The 14,217-nt window shown below is 41.2% G+C and overlaps 1 long non-coding RNA gene across 1 annotated transcript in view; it reads left to right on the top strand.

Annotated features, from left to right (window-relative positions):
• Positions 1 to 13,487, top strand: part of LOC116155812 (uncharacterized) — a 41,248-nt gene extending 27,761 nt beyond the window's left edge. Inside the window, exon 3 of the long non-coding RNA XR_004139707.2 lies at positions 12,986 to 13,487. This is a non-coding gene — a long non-coding RNA (uncharacterized LOC116155812). The remainder of the gene's footprint in view (positions 1 to 12,985) is intronic.
• The last annotated feature ends 730 nt before the right edge of the window (positions 13,488 to 14,217 follow it).

Genomic DNA, 14,217 nt, shown 5'->3' with positions numbered 1-14,217 from the left:
TCTCACCTCAAAACTGCAATACTCTTTCTCTTGTCCCTCCTCTCCAATAGTCAGAATAGTCATGCTGGACAACAACATTGTTTACTCATTCTGCAGTTGATGCAGATTTGGTGCTGTTATTTTTTTTTTCTTCCAGTTCTTAGTCATTTAAAATAAAGCTGCTATTAAACAACTACATATAAAATAGATAAATAACAAGGTCCTACTATATAGCACACGGAACTATATTCAATACCTTTTAATAACCTATAATGAAAAAATACGAAAAATAATATATATGTATATATGTATGTGTATAAATGAATCACTATGCTGTACATCAGAAATTAACACAACCTGTAAATTGTAAACCTATACTTCAATTTAAAAAAAAACCTTGAAAAAAAGCTGCTATAAACATAAAAGTAATTTAAAAAACAGAACAGTCATTTCCTGATTCTAAACTCGCTGCATGCTGTATACAGATGATAGATGGAATCAGATGAGGACTACCTCATGCTCCCAACACCAAACCCACCTGCCTGCCTGCACTGGTGACCCCATTCTCTACCATCCCTCTTTCCTTGCTCTTAAGGGAAATGCTTCCATTTGGACCCCAGATTCCTCTACAATCATCCCCATTCTTTCCTGCATCATCAATTTTCCTCTCTATTGGCTCACTCACATCCACTCATCAATATGCATTTTTGTGTGTGGATATCACACATTAAAAAAAATCCAAACACACTCCCTTGTGCCCACACCCTCCTCCAGCTACTGCTGCCTTTTTCTGCTCCCTGTCACAGCCGTCCTCTTCAAGAGGGATGTCTACATGCGCTGTCACTGCTTCCTCACCAGCCACACTCTCCCAAACGCTTCTCAAACCCAGCTGTGCTTCACCCACCACTCTAAGGAAATGGCTCTTGTCAGAGTCACTGATAGCCAAGGCCCTTGGCCAGCTCTGTCTTCGTCTTTCTCGGCCTCGCAGCAGAGTTTGGCCTGACTGACTCCCCTCTTCCATGGAGTCCTTTCCCCCGGGCCCCTGGGACACCCGCTTTCCTGGCTCCCTCCATGTCACTGGCTGCTGCTGCTGAGGCTCTGCCATTTACAGCAACACAGATGGACCTGGAGATCGTCACACTAAGTGAAGCAAGTCAAAAACAAATACTATATGATATCACTTACATGTGGAATCTAAAAAATTGATACAAATGAACTTATTTACAAAACAGAAAGAGACTCACAGACATAGAAAACAAACCTATGGTTACCAGGGGTAAGGAGGGTGGGGAGGGATAAACTGGGAGTTCGGGATTTGCAGATACAAACTACTGTGTATAAAATAGATAAACAAGGTCCTACTGTATAGCACCAGGAACTACATCTAATACCTTGTAATGGCCTATAATGAAAAAGAATATGAAAAGGAATATATATATATCTGAATCACTATGCTGTACACCAGAAACTAACACAACACTGTAAACAGACCATACTTCAAGAAAAATTAATTAACTAATTAAAATAAAATCAGCCAGAATGCCTGCCTGGTGCAAATAAAAAACATAAACAAACAAATAAATTTCCAATGTTAATGAGCTCAGAACCCTTTCAGGAACCCACTTCTCTTCCTTCTCTATCAACTCCTTCCCTGGGTAATTTTACAGATCTTGGGCTTCAAACACCAACCATGCGTGGGTTACACTCAGACTTACGTCTCCAACCCAGAACTCGTGAGTCCCAGACTTATTTATCCACCTGCCTAGATTTCACTTGGATGTCTAACAGTCATTTCTTACTTAATCTAGCTGCACTTCCTTAAAAAAAAAAAAAACTAAAAAAACCCCACAGAAGTGTTGATAACCCCCAACACACCACATCCCCCCAAACAACAACAGTCTTCTCTCCCTGCCAAGCCTCCGCTACCCTATAAATGATGTCACTAGCCAGGGGCAGGTCCAGGTTCTGTGAGCCTAAAGCTGAAACAATTTGCAGAGCCCTCTTCAACACAAAGAATACGAAATCAAAATACAAATTTAATATGAAAATAAATACTCATTTAGGCTGAGAAATCACGATGAATTGCAGATTTTAAAAGACTGACAAATACCATGATCATCACAAAATCAAGCATGATAATGTAGAATTTTATTAATTATCTGCCTGACACACCTCTGTAATACTTTTTCCCCTACATTTTGGCTGTGTGCTTTGACTGCCTCTTTGTAGAACAACACTTTTGTGCTATTCTCTATAGCGAGAGAGATTAGATCATTTCTCTTGCTAGGTTAATCAAAATTTGTTTTTTTAAATTATGGATAGTTCGGAAACATTTTAGCATCACAAATCTTTATGGGTAGAAGTTAAAGAAAATTCACTTACAACTTGATAGGCATATACTTTGGACTAACCAGAACTGTGGCAATAAGAATTCCCTTGTGAAAATAGGCTTCATTTTGAGGGATTTTATTTTCACAGCCTGGTACATGTATAGAGGTTTGGAGCAACGATCCATGAGTGGGGTCCCTATCATTGCTTATCCAGGTAGATTTTCAGACTGGAGTTCTTGGTCACTTAATGCCATGAACCAAAGAGCTGCTCAGTACTTCTGGGTTCAAATTTTCTGAAGTTGAAATATGTCATGGACATAGTTAAGCAACCCCACTTCTAGAATTTACCCTACAGGGAGATTCTTTCTTTTCCTTTCTTTACACTCTATAGCCAATCCTTCAGTCATTCCTATAGGCGTTTTCTACAAATTATCCCCCCAATTCCACCCCTCCTTCAGCTCCACTGTTCCTCCCCTGTCCTGAGCTACTGTCCCTGCCCTCAGGGACAACTGCATTAGTCTATGGCATTGCTGCTTGCTGGCTTTAGTAGTACTTCCCTGTCATCCACCACCCCGTCTCCTAGCATCCAGAATGATCTTTCTAAAGCACAACTCAGCTCCTGTCACTGTCCTGGTTAAAACTTCAAATGGCTTTGGATTGCACTGAAAATAATACTCAGTCCCTCAGGGCCCCACACAATCCAGGCCCGCCCACTTCTCTGGCCCCTCCCATCACTCCTCTGCGGCCCCCGGTTCTCTGGCCACACTGGCCTTCTTCTTGATACTCAAACACGCCAAGCTTACTCTCAGCGGGGCCTCTGTACTTGCTGTTCCTCCAGGTTAGAATGAATTTCCCAGCTCTGCAAGCTGCCTGGCTCATCCTTGGCCTCAAGTACAATGGCACCCATCACAGGGGCTCTTCCATCCTCTTAGCTCACATAGCAGTCTCCCTCCAGGATGTTACCATTTGCAGCTTCTTTATAGCACTTTTTAGTACCAGAAAACATCACAGTTCATATATTTTTATAAAATCTTTCCTTCTTTACTAGAACATAGCCCTCAAACTGAGATGCACATTTTATTTCTTATGTTTAGTAAGTATCTTTCTAAGGGTATGACGGTATAAAGAGAGAGTTTTAAGGGAGTCTTTTTCCAGAGCCTCATTTCCACGACTGTTGACCTGCAGAGGTGACGTGCTGTCCTCCTTTCCCTACTCCCCATCACAACTGTGCTGCTCTGCTGTACATGCCACTCATCCATCCTGAATTTCACAACGGGTATAGAAGTCTAGGGCTTGAAAAAAAAGGGCAAATGAAACTAATAGTTTTGAGAAAGTAAATTACTTTAATGATAGGATTTCAAAAATCATTTTCTAAGTATTATGATGTCTAATGCTTTGCTTTCAGCAAAATTAAACGAGGGCCAAGTCATTTTTTCAAAGATCACTAAAAAGTATTTTACATGGATCACTGTGCGATTTTCTAAATATAACTTAGGAGAAAAAATATACAAGAATCATATGCATATGAATATGTAACATATTATATATTAATTATATAATAATTACATTAATTATGTTATTAATTATGTTATATAATTATTAGACAATTATAAGAAATATAAGAACTTAGAATCTAAGAATACATATAAATAAATATAAGAATATAACTTAGAATTAAATTGAGTTGAATTGAGAAAACAAAATTTTTTCCATTCCCATCTAGTTATGTGAACCAGGTTGATTAATGCTTATGCTATAAAAAAACAAAAATAAGAAATAGAATTGATACTGAATCCTGTATCATTCTAGCACTAAGTAATATTCACCCATGAATATGTGAACTAACTGAAAACACCAGTCCCATCTATCTTAAGAGGAAACTATTTGGTACAATTTTATTTCTTATGTTGAGTAAGTGTTATAATCTATAATATAGTTATGTTGTTTTGATCAATCATGTATTAATATCTATTGTGATGTTAACTGAATCCAGATGAAAATTTTAACAGTAAACTTCATAATGACAAGAATAAAAAGAATTAATTTTGATTTACAATAGAGTATTTGTTCAAGATAAACATCAATAAAAGACTGTCCAATATAAAAATATGTTACATTCGAATGAAATTCTATGGAAGAAATGGAATGGAAATACAAATCAAGAAACAAAAGAAATACATTAAAATCTATGCCTACTAGAGATGAACTTGTTCATACATTTAAAAACTGGATAATGGCCGTATAAATAAAAAGAGTTGGTTGGACATACAAAATTAGCGCTAGACACCTAGCTTCCAAGATCATTTCTAGACGGTGAAGGGTTACTAGGGATTTTATCGACTTTTCCATCTCAACAGAGACAGAAAACCTTTATTAGTTATACTTCTAGGGTGCAATTATACATTCAACTCACATGTGTTTAGAAACACTTCTGCCATCAAGCAGGGGCTGCCTGACTGCCTTTTAACACCACAGTGCTGGCCACACAGTGCTGAAATTCATTAGATTACAAAACAACAAGAAATCTCGTGTTTCTGATGGATTGCAGGCACGCAGGCTCCTTTAAATCAGGAGGGCTCCCTTCTAGGAAACCTAGAAAGGAAGCCCAGTTCTCATGGCCCACTCTCCTCTTAAGAAGACAAAGATAACCATTCTCTTCTTTGCGTATGACATTGTTTTATGGAAAAACAGTACAAATGGCTTTAATAGACAGTGATTCATCCATCTAATTACCAGAGAATGTAAGACATAGATCAGCTTCCCATAGCAAAAGAACTGTAACTGGTTTACGCCCCCAAACCACTCCATCACCTAGAGGCACCATCTGCAGCTTGTTCCCCTTGGAGGAGTCACTTTGACTAAGCCAGGTTAGCAAAGAGCCACACACAAGACTGACATCACTTCCCCGACTTTAAAGCTGTCCTCAGTGAACTGTACTTTCATGTCATGTTATCAATCCACTCTGTGCAGGATGTCCTAAGAAACAGTCCTAGGAAAGTCATTATTAACTCATCGTTGTATTTATTGTAGGAATACTGAGAGTGTGATTCACTGTTTCACACAGTATTTCTATCAGGAGCCCAAGGGGGAAATTCCTTTCAGTTTTGATAATCGGGAATAGTAAAATTTCTGCTGAGCATTTGCACAGTTTTCTTCTTCTGGGTCCTCTAGTTCACATTACTGAGCAGGTTCACCCTGTGCTGGCGGCTCTGGAGTTTGACTTGAGTTTGTGGGGCAGTGACAGCAAGGACACTGGATTCATGGCAAGCATTTTGTGGGTATGTGTGCTCACCTTGCTACTGGTCTCATTTTTTTTCCTCTATGCTAATTTTTCTCTCTATGAACTTCTCTACTGAATTAACCATGACCCTCAGATGAGAGTGACTAGAAACTCAACTCAATTAAGAAAAAAAGGGAGTATACTAGGTCTACTAAGAAAACCCATAAGTTGGTCTAGCTTCAGCCATGGCTAGACCCAAGAATTAAAACATTCCCATCAGCATGCAGTCTGTTTCCCTCCGTCTCTTGGCTGTGTTCTTTTCTATGTGGCCTCCATTCTCAGGCTTCTGCCGCCCCACATGGTGGCTTCTGGCAGCACCAGACTCATATCATCCTACAGACAGCAGTGTCAGTGGAAGAAGAGATTCTCTTTCCCATAATTCCAACAAAGTTCCTGGAATTGTGCTTCCATGGGGGACTTGGACAAGCCACTGAGACCAACCAGACAGATGGGATGCTCAGATTGGCCAGGTGTAGGGATTTGGGATGGGACGGTACCAGTTCCACCTGAGAGGTACTTCTCCCAAAGAAAACAAGGAAGAATAAGAATGAAATGGATATGAGGCAGGCAAAACCAAAACCCCACAGTATCCATTTAATTTATATCAAATTTTATTTTTTAAATGGAAGCCTGTGCACTCTTATTCATAAGCTCCCTCATATTTTTTAGAAAACAGTGGAATATTAATAAATATATGGGAAATCAAATCATAATTTGTCAGTTACTTAGTGAACATGAAATCAGAACAGGGGGAACTGCATATATGATTCAAATAATTTTCTGACTCCAGGCTCGGAGAATGAATCATCTGAATCCTGCACAACCAGGAACAGACAGGTCACACCTGTGGGTCAGCACTGGAGACACACTGCAAGTTCTTTCTTCCTGGTCTCTCCTTCACTAGAACTAGGATTGTCCAACAATCCTGAACCTTCTGGGTTATGGTAATACCATTCACTTCATGCAGTTTTAGACAAGTTAATGGAGCCAGAATTGTCTGGCCTTCCAGCTTCCAGCCCAGAAGCTGATCTGTCTTTTGCCTGTCTTTGTATACATCACATCTCCTCCGTTATGGGCTGACTTTTTATTGTGACTCATAGCACTTGGGGTGAGGGAAGGACAGATGCTGAACCTACTTAACATTTATAAGGGAGGCAAAAGATTTCTCTTTTCATTTGCAAATGATGCAACTAACAAGGACATAATTTCCAGAATATATATGTACCACTCATATAAATTAATAACAAAAAACCCCAAAAAACTCAATCCAGAAAAGGACAGAAGACCTAAACAAGCATTTCTCCAATGAAGACCTACAAATGGCCAATAGGGACATGAAAAAATGATCAATATTGCTAATTATCAGAGAAATGCAAATCAAAACTACAATGAGATATCACACTAGTCAAAATGATCATCATTCAAAAGTCCACAAATGATAAATGCTGGAGAGGGTGTGGAGAAAAGGAAACCCCCCCTACACTGTTGGTGAGAATGAAATTTGGTGTAGCCACTATGGAAGACAGTATGGAGATTCCTTAAAAAACTAAAAATAGACTTACTATATGATCCAGCAATCCCACTCCTAGGCATATATCCACATAAAACTGTAACTGAAAGATACTTGTACTTCAATGTTCATAGCAGCACCATTTACAATAGCTAAGACATGGAAACAACCTAAATGTCCATCAACAGATGAGTGGATAAGAAGTTGTGGTATATATACAATGGAATACTACTCGGTCATAAAAAAGAATAAAATAATGCCATTTGCAGCAACATGGGTGGACCTGGAGATCCTCATTCTAAGTGAAGTAAGCCAGGAAGAGAAAGAAAAATACCATATGATATCACTTATATGTGGAATCTAAAAAAAATACGACACAAATGAATTTATTTACAAAACAGAAACAGGCTCACAGACACAGAAAATAAACTTTTGGTTACCAGGGGAAATGGGATGGGAAGGGATAAATTGGGAGTTCAAGTTTTGCAGATACTAATTAATTACTGTATATAAAATAGACAAACAAGAAGTTTATACTGTGTAGCACAGGGAACTATATTCAATACCTTGTAATAGCCTATAATGAAAAAGAATATGAAAAGGAATATATGTATATGTATGACTGGAACAGTATGTTTTACACCAGAAATTGACACTATAGTCAGAAACTGACTATACTTCAAAAAAAAAAAAAACTGTAAAAACAAAAACAAAAGATTTCTCTTTTCTTTTCACAAAATGTCTGTGAGGGGTGGTGGGAGGGCAGCATTTACCATCAGAGGCCCACAGCCTCAGGTGGGGAGTCATAGAGATGAATCACTTACACTGGGTTGTGTACTGTACTCTGAGTACAGAGGAAAGTGTAACTCAAGCAGCTTCTCTAGAAATCATGGAGAAGGCAGTGCAATTTCTCAGGTGATCAACACATCCTTGGACTCCTATGGAAGGATCCTGGGTGAATTGACACTTGCCTCCTATTCTTCCACCCGGGAAGGGGAAGGGGTGGAAATTAGGGAGAACAGTCATCCATCATTGTCGGTTAATGCCAGGGAGCTTCTCAATTATCTGAAAAAAATGTGGAGGGGACAAGCTCAGCTCGATAAGGCCAGCACTGTTATTTCACTAGAAACAGGACCAAAGTTCTGTTCAGAGGAAGAACAGGAATGCCTCATCTAGGCGACACTGGAGTGGGTATTAGCAGAGGAAAGCTAGTCTGCTGGCTGGAAATAGTATGAGTTCAGATTTTACATCATTGAGGAGGAAACTAATGGAAACCTGAAATGGAAACTTCCTCCCTCCCTCCCCTCACTGCTTTCTCTTTCCCCTGCGTGCCCCACCCCTCATCCATGGGACCAGAACTCCTGCTCATCCAACCTCCACCTTCCGCCCTGGAAGATCAAAGAGAACAGGCTGGAAGAGAAGGGGCTGAGGGAGCGGGTGGAGGAGGGGGGGGTGTGCGCAGGAGAGGCTCTGGGTGCCTGCAGGCGGTGAGGACTTGCTCCTTTCTGTGGAGCAAGGAAATTAGGAGAGGGGGCAAAATCAGAAGGATGACGCACAAATAACTCTCCTCTTTGCCTCTGCTCTGCCCCTGAGCTTGTGTGGCTCCAGATCTTTGAGGCAATTAACTGAACCTGACAGAAAAGGACTGCATACTTCCTTTGATGTCCAATACGTATTTGTTTTAGGAAAATGGGGCAGCTAATGAGCAGCAACAGCTCCCTCTCTGTGTCTCTGTGAGTCAACAGCAAGCCAGGATTGTCTATCTTGACAACTCTGGTCCCAACACTTTCTAGTCCCAAACAGTTTCCTAGAGTCACACATTGTGGGAGAGAAGAGGAGAGACCTTCCAGGTAAATTACCATCTTGTCTCCCTAGGTGGTCCCTACGCTGAATTGAAGATTCCTAAAGGCAAAGCTTGTTCCTTGTTTGTCCTACTCCCTTTCCCCTCACCCCCACCATCAAAGCAACCAGAATGACAGAGGTTGGGGGTGGGGGGGTCGAGGGGGGATGAGGGAGGATATGGCCCAGGGGTAGAGCATGTGCTTAGCATGCATGAAGTCCTGGGTTCAATCTCCAGTACCTCCATTTAAATCAATCAATCAATCAATCTAATCCACCCCCCCCAAAAAAGAAGGAAGACTTCTAAGAGTTAAGATCTCTACTAAAAACAGAAAAAGCAACCAGATTTGATGTCTTGCCCAGAGTGAAATTTAAATAAATGATTATTAATCTTTTTGCCAAAATCAGGAAAATGATAAACATTTATCGAACGTGGGCTCCCAGCTTAGCACTGTGCTGACAGTGGTAAAGGAGATAGGGCCAAGTACTGTAGGTGAGAAACACTGCCTTTAAGGAGTTGAATGTAACACAAATGACACAGCAGAAGAAAGCTAACCATTCAAATCGTTATGAGAAAAACTTAGGTTAAGAATTTCCCCAAGGGCACATAGCTGGTAAGTGATGGAACCAGAACTAGAATGTCCTCTCTAACACATCAAAGCATTTGGCTACCAAAGGCAGCAGGGAAGGAACTCCTTGCCATTCGTCAAACTCCAGGCTCCAGGAAAAAGATTTCTGAAAAATTAGTGTCAAAGCCGGGACTAGGATCTGGGCTCTAACTTTTGGCTCAAATTATTTTGAGGTCTGGAAATTATTTCCAAAAAGAAAGAAAGAAAGAGCCAAAGACATCTGAGTAACAGGCCAAGGTTCACTTTTTCTTCCTGAAGGCGCACTCTTTCTCAGATCTTCATGTGGTTAACAGGTTCTGACACTGTCATTATTTCCAGCCCACCCTTTCTAATGATATCTCTAAGTCAACAGGTCAACTGTCTCCAGAATCATGAATGAGGGATATGGGAGCTTCCCATCTTGTTCCCGTCTTTCAGGGAGGTGACAGTTTTCAATCAGCTATCCCTTTCTTGTTATCCAGGGCTTTATCTTTTTTTTTTTTTTTTCCTTACTGGTGATCCTAAGTGACCCACCATTTAAGCTTCTCAGGCACTCCCCAGCAGCAAAGGCCACTCAAACCAGAAGTGCAAGTAACCAAAACTCAAGATAGTTTTATTAGGGAAAAGGCCCCCCGAGATATTTGCACTTCATTATACACTTTTTCATCAGTCTGTCAACCCTGCCCACACCTCCCCTCTGTAAAAGGGAAGTACAGGCATATCTCTGTTTTATTGTGCTTCACTTTATCATGGCTTTTTTTTTTAAACAAAACACAGGTTTGTAGCAACCCTGCATTGTCAGATGACGGCTAGCATTTTTAATCAATGAAGTATTTTAAAATCAAGATATGCACGTTGGTTTTTTAGATATAATGCTATTCCATACTTAATAGGCCCCAGTATAGTGTAAACATACTTTTTGTATGTGCTGGGAAACGAAAAAACTCATGTGACTCGCTTTATTGCAATATGTGCTTTATAGGGCAGTTTGGAACTGAACCCACAATACTTCTGAGGTACGCCTGTAGATATGCAGAGAGAAGCCAGATAAAAGACCAGGTGCCTGGAGAGCTGGTGAGAAGGGCTGCCCTAGTTCCTAGTGGTCTTCGGCCCCATGGGGCCTGCTACCCTGCCTGCCTTTGGGTTCCCCAAGATCCTCATGTGTCCTTCCAACAAACCCATCTTGTAGTATTAAGATAATTTTAATCGTCCTGGACAAAGACACCCTTGCTCCTTCCTTATCCATTTGTCACTGGACTCCTTTGATAGATTCTGTCAGTGTTACTTGACATCTTTGCCTCTCTAGCTGTATGAGTTTATTTCTCAGCCTGAAGTTCAAGTTAGCTGACTGTTGCTTTTACTTAATCAGGACAACATACGTTTGGCTTAACTCACCATGGAATGTAACAGTAAGCCAGAGAGTAAATTGGGGATATTTGAGATAGGAAAAGATTACCCTGGGTTATGAATCTGAATTCTATCCCTAGTCACAAATTGTGAAGGGGATTTCCAGATAGCTAAAAAAAAATTACTTGTTTCTTTTATTTATAACATCAGCACATTCTGTCATCTTAACTCTTAAAAAGCTGAGCTGGGAAAACCATGCAGACTAATTCAAGCCTAATTTTGCAGATCAGGAAACTGAGTCTTAGAGAGGTTAAATATCCCATTAGGCTGCTTGGCTCAGAGCAAGTTATTTTAGGCCAGGATCGTCACCCCTGGCCTCACATAAGTGGGAAATGCATATTTCCACATCTCTTCTGTTGGTAGGAGTCTCCCTAATTGCCTTGGGCAGGGCCCCCATTTCTGATGCGTGTTGTTAGGGGCAGACAGGGGTCTCTTCAAGGCAACAACCCATCCTGGGTATAATGGGATATTGTGAAGTATTAAGTTTTGTTTTGTTTTTTCTTGCTCCTGACTTGACTGCTTTATGGAGTAGAGATAACACTAGCGAGATGTTAATAAGTTCCCTGGTTATAGGACCGCCCCCTCTCACCTGCCACCATCCACCACCTACCACTCACCACCATCACCTAGGGCCCAGGGGGAGAAGAGATATAGGAGGGGACTGGAATCTGGATGGAGGCTGCCTTTGAGAAAATCCGTCATTTTCAAAGAGAGGCTGCCCTTGTCTCAGGGAGAAGGTCACCAACCAGTCCCTCCCTCTAGCTAGGGAAGTGAGGCCCAAGAGAACTGTCTGTCAACTCTGGTGGGTAGACCGCCATTTTGATCCATAGATGAAAGTCTGCTCAGCCTCTTTAGCTGCAGATCCACCCTAGAGGTGTGAGCCCCAGGGAAAGAGCCGGGGCAGGCAGGAACGCAAAGAGAGACAAAGGCATCACCCTCAAGTTCTCATTTCCCTAAGGCACAGAAAATAGAGCCCTCTTGTGCCCAAAGTCTCCAAAGGATAGATGAGATCAGGTATCGAAGGGAGAGCAGGGCTGCCGGGGACCACCCCAGTGAAGGACACAGAGGTGCTTCCCCAGAGAAATGGGGGAGCTGCTTGGAACTGCATAACTGCCCATCAAGGGTCATTGTGTCTATCACTTGTCCAACCCACGGACAAGGAGCCTCGATCCAGGGGAGAGCCTTGCCTGAGCAGCCTCATTGGAAGAGACTGTCTTGTGGAGTCGTCCATCTCCCTGCACCACATGGCAGAGCCACCCCCACAAGTACTCAGAGAAATACCTAGATGTCATCCCCGACTCTTTTTCTCCCCCTCCACCACTTTCCCAGCACAAAATTTTGGTTGGTTCTACCTTCAAAACGTATCCAGTCTCTGATCATGTGTTATCACTTCTACCATCATTAAGCCACAGTCAAGTCTCACCTGTCTTATTGCAACAGCCTTCTAAGTGGTCTGCTTCCACCCTCACCCTCCTTGCAATCCATTCTTGCCAGAGTGGCCAGAAGATCCCTGTAAAACTTATATCAAAAATTGTCACTCCCACTGCAGAATTTGACCTTCTTTGTGAGTTGCTCCATGAGAGCAAGGACTGAGTTTTGTTTACTGCTCTATGCCCAGAACATTACCCAGTACATTGTTAATATTCAACATGTGAATATAAGATACTGTCAGGTGTTACTGGATATTATTATTGCTAGGTAAGAAGTGAGGCATCATTCTGCTCCTCATCTGTAGAGGAGAAGATGCCAAGTGGCCCAGGATGAGAAGAACTTGGGTCTTTTACCTCTTAATTCCGTGATCCCTCTGATACATTGTGGGGACTTAGCTGCTGTGCTCAAGGCAGGAGCTCCAACTTAAGTGGGAAAATTCAGACCCAGGTTTTCCCAGATCTCATGGGTCCCAGCTTTCATGGTTAGAGGCCAGAAGCTGTACATTTCTGTGGTTAGGCTACGGCTGCGTCTCTTGCACAGGAAGTCAGTTCACCACGGCAGTACTCAGAAAACAAACGGATGCAATGTTATTTCTTTCCAGGTTTGTCTCAGAACAGTTCAACTCTCTTGCCAGTGATGAGGACGCAAAGGAAAGGATGAACTGTTTTCAGCTATTTTCAGGCGCTCTTGTCAAGACTCTTAGGCTACCAGTCCAGGAGCCTGAAATGCTGAAACTCAGAGTTTAGGATGAACTCCAACATGAACTGAGGGCACTGAACATAGTTTCGTGCAGAGTTTTGGGTCTTCTCATTATTTGCCCTCGTGACTGTTAGTTAAATATCATTACCTGAAAAATCACAACTATGCACGTGGAAAAAAAAGTTTGAAAGGTTGGTTCTGATCCTCCATGTTGTGAGTTTTTTGGTTTTTGTGTGTTTTTTTTTTTTTTGTAAAAACAGGTATGTACTGTTTTGACTTCATATTAAAAATTACTTTTCACTTAACTGGAAGTCAGATAAATAATTATCTTGGTTAACTACACAGCAAGTCACCCTCAGACTTTGTGGCTTAAAACAAGGATTTGTTCTGATTCTGCGGGCAGCCTGGCCCTCACCTCTGCTGGCATCCTTTGGGCTCACTCATGCAGGGCTACTCAGTTAGACACTCAGCTGTGCTTAGTTTTTTCTTTAAAGGGCCAGATGTGAATTTTTTTAGGTTTCTACGGTCTAATGGTCTCTCTCACAAATACTCGTGTCTGCCATTATAACACAACAGCAACCATGGACAATTTGTAAACAAGTTAAGTGTGGCTATGTTCTAATATAGCTTTATTTGTGGACTCTGAAATGTGCATTTCATCATTTTCATGAGTCACAAAATATTCTTTTGGTATTTTCCAACATTAGGCTGGTTAAAGTCATTCTCAGCACAGAGGCTATCCAAACTGCTGGGCTGGACTTGGCCCATGGGCTGTAGTTTGTCAACCCCTATTTAAAAGGTCCAGGATGGTCTCACGTATATGCCTGGCAGTTGCTGACTTTTTTTTTTCTTTTTCTTCTTTAATTGAAGTATAGTCAATTTACCATGTTGTGCCAATTTCTGGTGTACAGCATAGTGATTCAGGCATATATAATATATATATATACATACATATATTTGTTTTCTTAATCTTTTTCATTATAGATTGCTACAAGATAGTGAATTTAGTTCCCTGTGCTATACAGAAGAAACCTGTTGTATATCTATTTTATATATAGTAGTTAGTGTCTGCAAATCTCAAACTCCCGATTTATTCCTTCCCACCCCTAGCTGTTGACCGGGGCACACTGGTTT

Source organism: Camelus dromedarius, chromosome 8 (assembly GCF_036321535.1).
Source record: "Camelus dromedarius isolate mCamDro1 chromosome 8, mCamDro1.pat, whole genome shotgun sequence".
NCBI lineage: Eukaryota > Metazoa > Chordata > Mammalia > Artiodactyla > Camelidae > Camelus > Camelus dromedarius.
Note: the sequence above shows the minus strand (reverse complement) of the source record. Positions and strands in the feature narration are given on the sequence as shown.